General features: G+C 44.2%; 1 pseudogene; it reads left to right on the top strand.

Moving 5' to 3' along the window:
• The first annotated feature begins 13344 nt into the window (after positions 1 to 13344).
• Positions 13345 to 14391, top strand: LOC117712059 (U1 small nuclear ribonucleoprotein C pseudogene; annotated as a pseudogene).
• The last annotated feature ends 1309 nt before the right edge of the window (positions 14392 to 15700 follow it).

Raw genomic sequence — 15700 nt, 5'->3', positions numbered from 1 at the left:
TGATCCAGGAGACGAGGAGAGAGAAAGAAAAGGGAGGAAGAGGCATGGGAGCAGGGAGGAAGGGAGGGTAAAGAGGAGTGAGAGGAAAAAGAAGATTAAAGAATGGAGGAAGAGCTGTCGGCTCAGAGACTAAAAACAGAAAAGAATAAAGTATTATGCTTAACTTTATGCCAATAAATCTAGTAACTGAAGGGATGGGAGAATTGCTTAACAAAGTAAAGATGATCAAAATTTAACACAAGATAAAAATAGATTCTAATAGTCTTATCTACTGGGGACATTGAATTCATTATCACATTCAAAGAAAATAGCTTACATGGTGGTGGTGGTGGTGGTGGTGGTGGTGGTGGTGGTGGTGGTGATGGTGATGGTGGTGGTGGTGGTGATGGTGGTGGTGGTGGTGTGTGTGTGTGTGTGTGTGTGTGTGTGTGTGTGTGTGTGTGCCTGTACATGTAAGTTGATATCAGGAGTGTTTCTCAATAACTTTTCTTATTTTTTGAGACGAGCTCTCTCACAAACCCTGGAACTTGTTTTGGCTTATTGGCCAGTGAGCCCCTAGTAGCTGCCTGTCTCCACCCACCCCACCACCCACCCCTAGTGCTGGGTTAGAGCAGTACCCTGCTGTGCCCTACTTTTATATGGGTGCTAGGGGACCAAGCTCGGGTTCTCAGGCCTGTACAACCAGCACGTTGCCCACTGAACCATCTCCCCAACCCTAACAAATAGATAGCTCTTAAATCTCTCTCACACTTACACATACTCATACACACATACTAACTATTAGAAAAGACAGCTATGTTAAATATCTGGGCTGTGAGGGTTATTAGAACATATGACTCCAAAATATCGTTGTATGCTTTAAATAGCTCTAATTTTATTGTCAATGATATCTCAATTACACTGTTTAGAAAAGAAAAAAACTCTCTAAGCAAAACCGTTTCCCTGGTGAATTCACTCAAACACCAGAGGAGGAAATAACACCCTTATCAGCCAGATTCCTTCAGAAAATAGAGCAGGAGGAAACACTCCAATTTGTTTCTCGAGACTAATAGTAACCGATATTAAAATATTACAAAGGACATATAACCAAAGAGACAGCCTGTCACGCTCGTCTCAGTAATTCAGCGAGATCGGTTTTCCGCCACGTCGCGTGTTCAGAACAGATTCTAAGAGACACCTTAAATAATCTGGGTGCGGCCTAAGGAAATTCCCATCTCTGAGTGCTTCCCCTCTAACTGAAGCAGGGGGTGGGGGCGTGTGCAGCTCCTTCTGGTACTTGTCTTCGTTGTTTCTGTTCATTACTTTTTGTTGCAGAAGTTTGCGAATATCCCAAAGCGGAGATAATGGTGAGGGAACCTCCGTGCCCACCATGCTCACTTTCGCTCATCGCTTCCTTCTACAAACAGCTCTAGCTTGTCCGACCTCCCCATTTGACACTCAACTATTTTGTACTCTGCAGGAAATCTCAGTTTCGGCTACTCTCCAAACAAGCAGAATTTCTAGACCTTTCTCTTTTGTATGTGCTATGTTTGGGTCTTCTGGGTCTTTAAATGTCTAACAAGGTCTTCGCATCAAAGGTTCCGGATTTAAGACCCGGGGATAAGGTGCGTGTTTTACATTCCAAAGCAGACCTGGCCTCCTGGTTCTCCCAGCATGCCTCAGTCCCCACCTGGCACACCCTGCCCCCAACCCTGAATTTTCCAGCCCAGCGACTGGGCTGCCCTTCCTCAGAGGCTCTTCCCAATACAATCCAGACATTTTGGTCTCTCTGCTCTCTCGCCTTTTTCTGCTTGCACACGCTTTCTTTCCCTCTCCTCCCCATCTTTTCTCTCTCCCTTTTTCCCTGGCCTCCTTCCTTTGGAGCCAAAGTACTTGCCTGCCAGAGACCAGCTTTCCAATAAACCTGAGTTTAATCTAATCTGGCTTGAATCAGCTCATTTCACAGACGGAGAAATAACTCAGTAAAGGCTTGGTTCCCAGGAAAGTACTTTTGGGATCCATGGAACCTTTAAGAAAGGAGAGATCTTTAGGTCATTTGGAGACAGGCCCTCGAAGGAGATAAGAGAATCCCAGTTCCTTCCCTTTCCTCTTTTTCCTTCTTAGCCTCCTTAAAATGAGCCACACGCCCCACTGTCACATGCTTCTACTGTCACATGCCACACCCCAAGCCCAAAGCCAATTGTGGCCGAAACCTTTAGAAATGTGAGTTAAAATAGCCTTTTCTCTTTCCAAGCTGATTCATTCAGGTGTTTGTTTCAGCGCTCGCACACATGGCCTCACATACCTGGGTGTAAATTTGTTCAGGGTGGAGGGCTCAAATGTGAGAGGGGTTGGTGGGAGCACTAGACCCTTTAACACCTCCTGTGCAGGGGCTCTGCCTCTGCCCCCTCCCTCTCGCCCAACCTCGATCATCTGCTCACAACCTCTCTCAGCTGGAGTTTCTGATCCCCAGGGCCCATCCATCAAGAGGTTAACCACTGTTTGTCCTTTAAGACTCGATCAAGTGTCAATTTCTTCCAGAAGCCTCCTAATAGTTGGTTGGATGCCTTGTATGGCAGCTATCTGTTCCTCCAGGGTGAACTTGCTTGAGAGCCTGCATCTTGTACGTGCTGGTCACCTTCCTCCAGCACGGACCTCAATGCAGGTTACCCTAAGCAGGGAGACACTGTGTTTAGCTGCTTGGGCAGGACTAAAGAGGAAAAATAAAAGGATATGGAAGAGAAGTATGTATGGAAATGGAGCATGTGTGTGTGCATACATAGTATCTTCCCTCCCCCAGAGAAAGAAATTTTATCACAGTGGGTTAAGGTTCAAGGAAATAGAGGTGTTGTTGGAGACCATGGGGTTCATTTTATCCTTAGGCCTAGGGAGGAGGAGAGCCTAGATGCTACTACATCTACCTTCAGCTGCCACAAGCATTCCGGCACGGCACCAGGCTGCTTCCTGGGGACCTGGGGAGGAGCAGGGATGAATTATCACAGGGGTCCTGGTCTTCTTGGTTTAAGACAAAAATCAAACATACTTGCAGTGTTAGCCCTTAAAGCAAAGCCAGCCCTGGTCTGAACCCAAGAAAAAAGACTGCAGGGGAAGTGGCCCCGCCTCCGGTCTCCCCCAGCCAATCACTGAGCCTCTTAGGTTTCTGCAGCAAGGTGGGGGCCCTGAGAGGGCCTGGAACGGGTTTTGAGCCCGACAGACTGCGTGCTCCCAGGGCTGACGCAACCGGAGAATTTGGCTTCTTTTTATCACATATATCATTTTGCCATATATGGTCACCGAGAGCTACTGGCAGCGAGACTCCTGCCCAGATGGTGGGCTCCCAGAGTGAAATGAACTACATACCAGCTCAGAGCAAACAGACCATCGCTCACCCGGCCGGACAGGTGGGTGGGCCTGGAGAGGGGTTATATATAGTTCTGAACACATTCCTTCACTAATACATCTTGGCCCCCAAATGCGTAAACAGTCTCCATTTCTGGCTCTTTTTACTGAATTTGCTAATTGCTATTCTTTTATAACCAAGGGAACGACAAAAAATTCCGGGAGGAATGTTGGGGGAGAGATCTGCTAGCCCTTGATCTCCCAGGCACCCTCCCCTTCCCTTCTAATCTCCCTCAAGGCGCCTTGAAGTCTTTCCCACCCCACCCCCATCTCAGAAGGCCCCTGTTAACTCTCCCCTTTATTATCCCCGAGTTTCCCTGGTAACTCTTTGCCCAGGTGAAGTTGGCCAGGTGAAGAGGGGCTCCGGAAGCTGAACAAAATTCAAAGAAACGGAGCTCACAGACAAAACCCTCTTATTTCCAGAACCGGGAAGGCCTATCCTTCCCATCCAATCAAGGCTGGCAAAGCTGCCTCCAGCATTCCCTGGGTGCAGTTGAAACTGACTTGAAGGTGGCAAGTTTGGCAACGCCCTTCAGAGTCTAAAGTACCAATCCGAGGTCCCCCAAAACTACAGCAGAAACCATCCTCTGCGCTCTCATTTTTTGGACCATTCTTCACTTTCTATGCCTAGCCCGAAGCAGTGAGGAGTCCCCAAGGTTACCCTCTCCCAGGTTCCTAAAGTACAAGTGCAAAGAGCTGTTAACCTGCAAGGGCTGGTGCTGCAAGCTCAAAGCTTACCTGATGACACAGGGAGTACTGACTCTTGAGAAGGTAAGCTTTGAGATGCTCTCAGGGGCACCCAAATCTTGGATGGTCAATGTCAAGGGCAAGGAGGACACCAAGCGTCTCAGCATCCTGAGAGTGAGCGCACTGCAAATAAAATGTGATTTCTGATTTGCTGCAAATAAGAGGTTCTGCTTCCAGCAGTGCACTCCCAGGGTATCTGGCTCAGGGCACTCAACCCTACTTCCCAGGAGCACACCAGGGGCTTTAAAAGCACCCCGTGCCTGAAGCAGTCCTAAGGACTCTGATGTTTGGGTCTGGGCTAGATCTCAGGCACATGATAAGATATAAGGTTGACCTTTCTGCCTGTAGATTCTGGGTATTCAACCAAGCTCAAATCAAAAGTCTAGAAAGATTTTTTTTTTTTAAATCCAGAAATGTAAACAATGACAAAAACATTGCTCTGTGGTACAGCATGCACAAGGCCCTGGGCTTCATCCCCATTACAGCCAGCAGGGAAGCAAAGCTGGAATTTATGGCACACAGCCCTACACTGAATCCTCTGGAATGAAGAGATGTGGTATTGGTGTTCTCAGCTGTACCTGCCCACCATTCAACTCACCCCTCTTCAGCACTCTGTGTGTGTGTGTGTGTGTGTGTGTGTGTGTGCATGCATGTGCATAGACATGCAGAGAAAGTAAATAAGTAAGTAAATAAATGTAACTTTAAAAATTAAGAAAAAACAACATGAAAATGTGAGTAATGTTTCTTGATCATATCAGGTACAGCCTAAAAAGAAATAAGAACCCACCCTATGATAGTTTGAATATGCTTGGCTCAGGGAGTGGCACTATTAGGAGGTATAGCCTTATTGGAGTAGGTGTGTCACTGTGGGCATAGGCTTTAAGACCTCATCCTAGCTGCCTAGAAGCCAATCTTCTTCTAATAGCCTTTAGATGATGTAGAACCCTCAGCTCCTCCCGCACCATGCCTGCCTGGATGCTGCCATGTTTCAGCCTTGACAATAATAGTCTGAACCTCTGAACCCGTAAACCAGTCCCAATTAAATGTTGTCCTTATAAGAGTTGCCTTGGTCATGGTGTCTATTCACAGCTGTAAAACCCTAAGACACACCCATAGTAGGGATAGCAAGACCTCAGTGAGGCTGGACCACCAAAAACTGACTTTAAGCTAAGCATGCCTGTAATCCCAGTACTCAGGAGGCTGGGGTAGAAGAATCAAGAATTAGAGGCTAGCCTGGGCTATAAAGGAAGATCATCTAAAATAAATACAGAAAGAAATCCAGAGTTGGGGCTCCAAATCCTCATGGATTACATAATTTTTTTTTTATTTTTATTTTTTTGGTTTTTTGAGACAGGGTTTCTCTGTGTAGCCCTGGCTGTCCTGGAACTCACTCTGTAGACCAGGCTGGCCTCAAACTCAGAAATCTGCCTGCCTCTTACATAATTGTTTTTGAAATATTTTTATTATAATTTTCAAATACAAACCAGAGGAAACTAGAAAAGGCCCTTCCCACCCGTCACTCAGTGTCAATGGTCCCTGGTGTTGCCTGGCTTCATTAGTTCCTCCCACGATTTTCCTTCTTTTACTGGAACATTTAGAGGCAATTTTCAGATATTATTTCACCCATAAATATATGTCAATATTCATCACTAGCAGATAAAAACTGCTCTGACCGAAATCATGCCAACAGCACATCCAGCACAATCATCCCTTCCTATCAAGTCATCTGTGTTCAGTTTCCCTCATTATCTTCAAGATGCCTGTTTCAGTCTATTCACAGCAGATCCAAGCGTGGTTTGTACACTACATTTGAGTCTTTATCCCTGTTTCTACTCCCCTGCTCCACGTCTCTCGTGGCATCTTTTTGCTGATGGAACTGGGTCATTTGTCCTTTGGAATTAGTCACATTGGCTGACTGCAGCTGCGAGCACACTTAAAGTGTCCTTAAAACTAAAGTCTTACGTTAAAATTCGAGGCCCGGGGTAGTGCTCTGAACTTGGAGCATTCATACCAGAATTAGTAGTGAAGAATCTGTAACATTTTGGAATTCCTAGCCTTTCTCTTGGTAATTTCCATTCCTGGAACCTAAGATAGATCCCAGAAGTGCATCTACTTACTCATTCATTTTGAAGCAGCTCAAATGATCTTCGTGTGTGCCCCTCAGTTACAAATTACTGACTTTGCCAGGTGTGGTGGGAAAGGCCTTGAATTCCAGTGTTTGGAAAACAGAGACAGGCAAATCTCTGTGAGTTCTGGGCCAGCCAAGTCTTCGTAGGACGTTTCAGGCCAGCCGGGGGCCACCTAGAGAGAGAAATTGTCTCAAACAAAACATTAAAGATCAAAACTGAACCAAAGCAAAAAGAATTACTGACCTCGATTGTGGGTTTTTTCTCAGAGGACTACAGATTTTGTAGAAATAATATTGATATAAAGGTGAAGAAAAAGAAATGGGCTGGAAGAGGAAGATGGGGGAGGGAGAAGTGAGGGACAGAAGAGAAGGAACAGGATGGGAGGGGGTGGGGACAGTACTTCCTGAGTCCCAAGTACTGACTCATGCTGAGATGAGTTAAATGAGATGATTTTACAGACAGTGGCACAGGCCTTTAACCTCAGCATTCAGAGAGGCAGAGGCAGGTGAATCTCTATGCCAGCCTGATCTACAGAGTGAGTTCTGGGTTGGCCAGCTCTACACAGAAAAGAAACCCTATCTTGGGGGAAGGGGGACTAGCACCAACAAAAAAGAGATGGCAATAATGAGAAAAGAGATTCAAGTCACATGTTTGTAAGTTTAGACCAGGGAACCAGAGTGTTCACTCTATAAGTGTGCAATTTATAATGTAACAGATTTCAGGTCAAAGATCCAGCCAGTGTTCTAGCTCCTAAAAAAACAAACCAAACAGACCTCCAGATACTCAATGGGATTGTGCCCTCCCAGGGGCCTAAGGGCATAGTGTGTGTGTGTGTGTGTGTGTGTGTGTGTGTGTGCGCGCTCGTGCCTGCGTGCTAAGCCCCTGCCTTGAATTAGGGTCTCAGCTAGTACTGCAGATTTCTGGCATCCGTGATTCTTATGAATGGTAGGAAGACTGGAATGAAATATAACACCAACTAGGCTAAGAGCTTCCTTTCATGAAGCATTCAGGATCAATCCATTACATGATATACTTTTAAAAACCGTATTCCACAATGATTAAAACAAAAACAGCTAACTTCTATCACTTCGAATAAATGTATAACAAGTATTTAAAGACCATCAATTTCAAAGCCAAGTGTGGAGGTGCGTGACTACATCCCAACAGTAGGGAAGCTATCAAGCTAAGTGTGGAGGTGCATGCCTACATCCCAACACTAGAGAAGCTGAGCCCAACCTAGCCTCCAGAATGAGTTTAAAAGCAGCCCAGACAAAAGCCTGTCTAAAAAAAAAAAAAAAAAAAAAAAAAAAAAAAAAAAAAAAAAAAAAAAAAAAAAAACGATAACAACAATAGAAAAAAAAAGTGCTATAGCATCAATTTGAAAAGATATCCATCATGGCTGAATATGACAGTTCCCTCACTGTTCCCAGATTTGAGTCAATGGGCGTTTAAACTTTTACATTGGAAAAACCCATAAAGAAGAAAATAAAAGCTGGCAAGATGTCGATTGCCAAGCCTGACACTTGAGTTCAGTCCTTGAACACACACAGTAAAAGGAGGGAGCAGACTTCTGCAAAGCGTTCTCTGACCTCCACTCACATGTCGTGCCATGGCACATGTGCATGTGTGCACTCACACAGTACATTTTTTTTTTTTTTTTAAGAAGAGGAGGAGAATTTGCTGGCAAGATTGCTCAGTGGAGCAAGTGCCTACCACCAGGCTTGATGACCCTAGTTCTCTGGAACCCTCGTGGTAAAAGGAAAAAAAAACAGCCCCCAGAAGTTGTCCTTTGAGTTCCATACTTGCACTGTGGCGTGTACTCAGGCACATACTCATACGAATGCATGGACACAAAATATATTAAAATGTAATTTTAAAAGTTAAAGAGTAAATGTAATTCATTCAACTAAGAATTAAATAACACAGACTGGAAAAAAAAAAAGCCATAAACAAATACAAGTCCAAGAAAGAGTTTAGAAGAAAACATTAAAGAGGTATCTGACAATTAAGATTTTTTGAGCATTTTATTTATTTTTATGTGTATGGGTGTTTTGTCTGCATGTACCTCTGTGGGCCACATGTGTGTCTGGTGCCAAAAGAGGTCATTGGGTCCTCTGGGATTAGAGTTGGATGTGAGCTGTCATTCGGGTGTTGGGAACAGAATCCAGGTCCTCTGGAAGAGCATACAGTGCTCTTCACCTCTGAGCCAACTCTCTAGCCTATGATACAACATTTTTTTTCTAACCCATATAAATAAAAATGTCCTCCAAGTAGGTGAAAAAAGCACAAGCAACAAGTTGGGGGTGGGGAACAAGCATGGAAACAAGCTAAAGGCAGGACAGAAAGGGATTCCCTAATAGTAAGTAACAAAACGTGTTTGCTGTGGAATGAATGTGTCCAGCAAAGTCAAGAAATGTAATCCTCAGGGAAGCGTTGAGAGATGGGTCTCTGAAAATGTTCTTGGATCATGAAATCCCTCTGTGTCATGCAAACAACAGTGTCTAGGTGCCATCTTGGAAACAATCCAGAACCTCCCTCAACAGTAAAAGCTGCTGGTGCTTTGATCTTCAATTTCTTGGTCTTTAAAGCTCTAAGAAACACCTGTCTTTCCTTTAAAAGACACCACTCTCCAGAATTCTGTTACAACAGAGCAAGATGACCTAAAACACTGGCCAAGTGCAATAATAATAATAATTAATAGTAAAAAGTGCAAGTTCAAACAGCAATGAAACACTTTATTTTTCATTCTCCAATTTGGGAATATTAGCAGCATATGAAGGCAAGAGCAATAAAATTCTCTTATGTGCCACTTCATCAGAAGCAGGTCAGTTCTGTATCTGGTGAATTGTGAAATGTCTATACCCTTTGAATCAGCACTTCTATTACCTAATTAAAAGAAATAGCAGCATGTTTGGGCAAAGAAACAATCACAAACATAGTCTTTCATGAATCCACTTTTATCCTAACTGAATGTCCACTATGGGTCAGACACAATAAATGTACACCAGGAACAGCACAGAAAAAGGCTTTACTTTGTCTTCATTGACTTTTTTGAGACAGGGTCTCCCAAATTTTAGAACTGAAGGCATGTGTTACACCATACTTGGGTGACTCGGGAAAGTGTCTTGCTTTGAAGAAGTGGGAACACCAGTCAGAGGAAACCAAATCAGAACAAATAACCAACCTCACTAACAAATGACTAAACAGAAGACAGCCAGGCATATTCACAATATTTCTGTGAGAATACTAATTCACAATAAATGCTGGGAGAAAATCCTCAATACAGCATATTAGTGAAGAAAAAAACAAACTCAAATATCCCTTGAGAAAGAAGTCATTTTGAATAAATATATTCATTCTAAGGCTGAGCATGGAGGCAGATCCTATGATCTAGTAAAAAATGAGACAGGAAGAATGTGAATTTAAGGCTAGCCTAGGCTAGAGTGAGGCTCCGTGAGATGACTCAGAGAATAAAGGTGCTTGCTGCCAAGCCTGATGACCCCCCAGTTCAATCCCTGGGACTCACATGGTAGAAGGAGAGAACCAACTCCCATAAGTTCTACACTGATTGCACACCCCTGGCATGGATTGTGTACATTCAGACATACAAAAGTTAATTTAAATATATATATATATATATACATATATATATATATATATGTATATATATATATATACATATGGATACATAAGCTTTCCATTGATGTGGGTTATTATGTATCATTTTTTAAATGAGCTATTTCCATACGGATTAGCATAGCTAATTTCCCCAAGACATAAATTTAAATCTTAAAAAAAATTATACAACTTGTAAAAAACTTGTAACATATTAGATTCTTTAAAGTACTAAATGATATATATGTGCATGTATATAAGAAAGCAAACATTCCAGAAGAAACTCAACAGATGGATAACAGGGAGCATTTCTAGGCAGGAGATTCAGCACATGAAGGAAACTGCCAAAAGAAACTTTGCTTTTTCTGTATGGTTTGAATTTTTTGTGAGACTGTTTCTGTAAATGCCTCACATATTAAAAGGGAACAAAATAGCTGTTACAGAACACAGAAAATGATGGAACGCTTCCCAATTCAATTTATTCAATTTACAGAAAGGAGCGTAACCCTGACATTGAAACCTTACGCCATTAAGTGCAAATAAAGGCGGCTAGAGATCCATTTCAGTTATGAATATGGATGGAAAATTCCTATGTAGAACACTAGGAAATGGAATCCAGCAGTATATGAAAACCATGACTAAGCAGGCTTCATTCCAGAATCACAAGGATGAATGAATATCAGGAAATCTAGTAACACGATTTATCAAGACAATCTGTACTGTGCTTGGACAGGGCAACAGAGCCTTCTTGCCTGCACCCTAGCTCTGCCTCTCCTGCTACCCACAAATGATAAATCTAGAATCTTCTGGGCTAAGGTGACTGGCCTCTCTTGTATTTTACTTCCCTTTAGATTATCCTTCTTAATGCAGGGCCCCAAATTGTCTCTCTAACACTCCCCAGTCCATTTCCAAGATACCTGAGATTTTTCTATCAGAGTGTACACAGCCCTAGACTTGAGAGAACGCCAAGGCGGGGCTGTTTGTGGGAGACTGAGGGAGGTCCGAGGTAAGATGACTGTAGCTATGAAAAAACAAACTCCTTGTGAGGAAGGGAAAGAAGGATGTTCTGGTGGTTGGATTTCTGAGCCTCTCTCTGAATTCTCACAGGATATTCAAAGATGCAGGAGAATTTCTAATTTGAACCTGGAATTTGAGGTTGTTATGAAGATAACTAGGTAGATAGGTATCTTAGTTACTGTTCTATTGCTACGAAGAGACACAATGACCAGGACAACTTATAAAAGGTAGCATTTAATTGGGGGCTTGCTTACAGCTTCAGAGAATTATGGCGGGATGGGGAGCATGGTAGCAGGCAGGGTTCTGGAATAATAGTAGCTCAGAGTTCAGGCAGCAAGGAGAGAAAGAGTGAGAATGGTCCTGATGTGGGCTTTTAAAACCTCAAAGTCTGCCCCCAGTGAAGCATCTCTTCCAACAAGACCACACCCACTCCAACAAAGCCACATGTCCTAATCTTTCCCAAACAGTTCCAGTAAGTGGGGACCAAGTATTTAAATATATCATTCAAACTTTCACAGTAAGTGACAAGGATGTAATTCTTTCAGTTAGATGCTTTGGCTTACAACTTCTAGATACTTAGAAATAGAGCAGGGTAGATTTTACATGTATTCTTGGCCCAGGGCTCACAGCTGTGAAAAAATCTAAGCCCAGAAATCTCAGACTCAAGGGGGGGGGGGGAGTGATTCCCATAACAGGAAAGACCTTAAGGAGAAGAGAAATTTATAAGGAAAAATGGAAAAGGAGATGTTCCAAAACTCCTTCACTAGGCACTGAAGGCCTTCTTTTGTAAGGTGATGATCAAGATGAGAGACAGAGACAGCAAGCATATCGGTGCATTGCAGCTGCAGTGTGCATTACGTTTGCATGTGAGTGTGCAAAATGTGTGCCCATACACATGCACACACAGGCCAGCTGTCTTCCTCTGAGTCTCCATCTTATTGCCTTAAGAAAGAGTCTGTCACTGGTAATGATAACACACGCCTTTACTCCCTGCACTCACAGAGGCAGAGATAGGTGAATCTCTGAGTTCAAGGCCAGCCTGGTCTACAGAGTGAGTTCCAACACAGCCAGGGCTACAGAGAGAAAGAAAGAAAGAAAGAAAGAAAGAAAGAAAGAAAGAAAGAAAGAAAGAAAGAAAGAGAAATAAAGAAACAAAGAGAAAGAAAGAGAGAAAGAAGGAAAGAGAGAAAGAAACAAACAAAGAAACAAAGAAAAAGAAAGAAAGAAAGAAAGAAAGAAAGAAAGAAACAAAGAGAAAGATAGAAAAGAAAGAAAGATGAAGGGGAGGGAGGGAGGGAGGGAGGGAAGGAGGGAGAGAGGAAAGAAGGAAGGAAGGAAGGAAGGAAGGAAGGAAGGAAGGAAGGAAGGAAGGAAGGAAGGAAGCAAGCAAGCAAGCAAGCAAGCAGAAGATCCTTTAAGTAGGCTATCAGGCTTCCAGGACCCACCTGTCTCTGGGGTTACAGGCACACAAAGCCATGCCTAGTTTTTTACATGGATGCTGGAGATTCAAACTCAGGTCCTCGTACATATGCAGCAAAAGTTTTTACCTGTAAATGTAATTACATATTCTAGGTAGCCCATATAAAAGATGCACAATCCAGGTATTTTATTTACAAGCCATCAGACTAGACTGGGCAGGTTTGGAGCTATTCTAACTTACATCCCAGCTGTACATCCCTTGTTGCTTGCTGTTTTTCCTGGACAAGTTCTCATGGCCCATCTTCTCTCAAGGCGGCTTCCTCTTCTCTTTGTCATTGATTGGTTTTCAAATATTGGGCTAGTATTTCATGCCTGGGATAAACCCATCAAGCCTTTGTGTATTACTGTCCATATATTGCTAATACTTGGTCGAAGATATTTTTCATATATGTGCATAAGAGATATTGCTTCTCCTCCTCCATTCTTCCTCATCTTCCTCCTCCTCTTCTTCTCCTCCTTTTCTTCTTCTTCTTCTTCTTCTTCTTCTTCTTCTTCTTCTTCTTCTTCTTCTTCTCCTTCTCCTTCTCCTTCTCCTTCTCCTTCTCCTTCTCCTTCTCCTTCTCCTTCTCCTCCTCCTCCTGCTCCTCCTCCTCTTTCTTCCTTCTCCTTCTCCTTCTCCTTCTCCTTCTCCTTCTCCTTCTCCTTCTCCTTCTCCTTCTCCTCCTCCTCCTGCTCCTCCTCCTCTTTCTTCCTTCTCCTTCTCCTCTCCTTCTCCTTCTCCTTCTCCTTCTCCTTCTCCTTCTCCTTCTCCTTCTCCTTCTTCTTCTCTCTGTCTCTACCTTCAACCTTCAGCCAAGTAACTGAAAATCCACTTACCTCCCTGGGTACCAGGCAAGTACATGCTACATAGACACACAACAGACATGCAAGCAAAGCACCCATACACTTAACATAAACCAAAGTAAAACATTTTTAATAAAGTCACTTCCTAGTCATGAGCAAAAAAATCACACAGCTGGATTGAATTAAACTTGTCTTCCAGACAAACACCTACCCAGTCCCAAGAGCTGTTCTTTCGAAACCTCCAGTGTTTAATGGTTATACCGGCCATTCTAAAGCCAGGACGCTTCGCTTAGGGTCCTGACACTGTCAGTTAGGTTTTATGCATTTAGTCAACACAAAACACAAAAATTATCACAGAGGTGAAACTAGAAAACCAATCAGCTTTATATCTCCTTTCCTGACGTGCATTCTTTTACTTGCTTCCCGTCATCTGTTATCACCTGAAGTTAAGGTCTTGGTTGCCTATCTAAAAATTGTATTCTTTTCAAAACCTTTGGATTGTGAATTTCACATCATGCACCGCTGTCTCACTTGTCTCCCTGTCCCTCCATATCTGCCCTCTGCCCTGGTAGCTTACAAAAGAAAACGAAAATTAAATAAAAACAAAAACCCCGGTCAGTTCCTGGAGGCAGGGATCTGGGTAACCAACAGCCTGTGAGCATCATGCCTAAGTTTTACTGTGACTACTGTGATACATATCTTACCCACGATTCTCTGTCTGTGAGGAAGACACACTGCAGTGGTCGGAAACACAAAGAGAATGTGAAAGACTATTACCAGAAATGGATGGAAGAGCAGGCCCAGAGCCTGATTGACAAAACAACGGCTGCATTTCAACAAGGAAAGATCCCCGGCTCTGTTCTCTGCTCCTCTGCCTGCAGGGGCCATGATCCCACCTCCCCCAAGTCTCCCAGGTCCTCCTCGGCCTGGCATGATGCCTGCACCCCACATGGGAGGCCCTCCCATGATGCCAATGATGGGCCCCCTCCTCCTGGGATGATGCCTGTGGGACCAGCTCCTGGGATGAGACCACCCATGGTAGGTCACATGCCCATGATGCCCGGGCCTCCAATGATGAGACCTCCCGCCCGCCCTATGATGATGGTGCCTGGCATGACCCGGCCAGACAGATAAGAGCTGAAGCGCTCTTTATCGTTTTGTATTTCTTGTTGTGTTCCACCAGGAGATCTTGGTGCTGAGCCTGAGTGTTTACTAGATGCATGGCAAGGAACTTCCTTTCTAACAGAGAATACTTTTGGAGGGAGAAGTGAGACAAAAGGGGCCATTTTCACTTACATTATGAACCATGAAAATAAAATGGTCAGCTGTTTTAGTTAAAAAAAAAAAAAAACCCATCTCGCCATGGACACTATTGTGTGTCACAGTGTGTCCCACAGCACACCCTTTTGCCCACATGTCTTTACTTGCAAATGTTCGTTGCAATGGGTCATTGGTGTGGTTGGAGGCCTCTGGCTTCTGCTGTTCTATCAATACTGGATCCTCATTGGATATCCTGTTGTCGCCCTGTGTTGTAGAGATCCTGCAGCTTTGGTTCTGCAGGACCAGCCCCTTCATGCACTTCAGCTGTTCATAGATGGGTTGTTGATGCTAGGGTGGGGTCAACTCAAAGCCATGAATCTGGGCCCAGGTAGTAACTGGGTGGTGCCAGGCTTCTGAATGTCCTCTTCCCTACTGTGATGTGGTGGTTGGTCAGCCCATCAGCTCTCCCAAACCCTCACCACCAGGGTCAGCTCTACCTTGTTGCCCAGGCAAAGTGTGGAGCCACTCTCCAGAGTACAGCAGCCTGCGAGGGGTGAGGCCAGCCCTCCCACTCTGCCCAGGTCAGGAGTGGGGCCAGTTTTCCCAACTGCCTGTCTGCTGTAGCTGGTGAGGGATGGGGCCAGTTCTACCCAGCCCTCAGCCATCAACACAGCCTCAGGTGGCAGCCAAGACCAGGGACATCTGCATGGCCTTTGGTGGTGACATGGGCCACAGACATTGGCACAGAGCCCTGCTACTGCAGGGCCATGGAACCAGACATGGCCCTCAGGGGCAGCACGGGCCAGGACCTCACCAGGGCTTTAGGTGGCAGAGTAGGATACTCATACCAGTTGTTCCTCACTACCCTTAAGTCTCCAGTTCTGCCTCTCTTCATTGATCTCACATTGTTCTGCTTCTTCTTCTCTCCCATCTCTCCATTGACTTGCTCACATTAGCGATGCCAGGCCTCTGGGTGTCCTCCACCCTGCCTGTGCTGTGTCAGTGGAACCCAAATCTCATATTCTATACCCACACATATACATGTATGCATCAACACAATGTTTTATATGTGTAGACGCTGTCAAATGTTTGCCACAATCCTGCTCAACAACACCCTCACCTCACACTGTTACTGGGTTTTTCTTGTGCAATGTCATAAGCATATTTAAGATCTACTCTTGGCCTGGAAAAAGACTCATCAGATACAGGCTTGACAGTTGGCCAACCTCAAGTTTGATTCCCCGGACCCCAAATAAAGGTGGAAAAAGAGAGACAACCACATAAAGTCATCC

This window comes from Arvicanthis niloticus, chromosome 6 (genome assembly GCF_011762505.2).
Source record: "Arvicanthis niloticus isolate mArvNil1 chromosome 6, mArvNil1.pat.X, whole genome shotgun sequence".
In the NCBI taxonomy this organism is placed as follows: Eukaryota; Metazoa; Chordata; class Mammalia; order Rodentia; family Muridae; genus Arvicanthis; species Arvicanthis niloticus.
The sequence above is the reverse complement of the archived record's forward strand: the minus strand, read 5'-3'. Positions and strand labels throughout refer to the sequence as shown.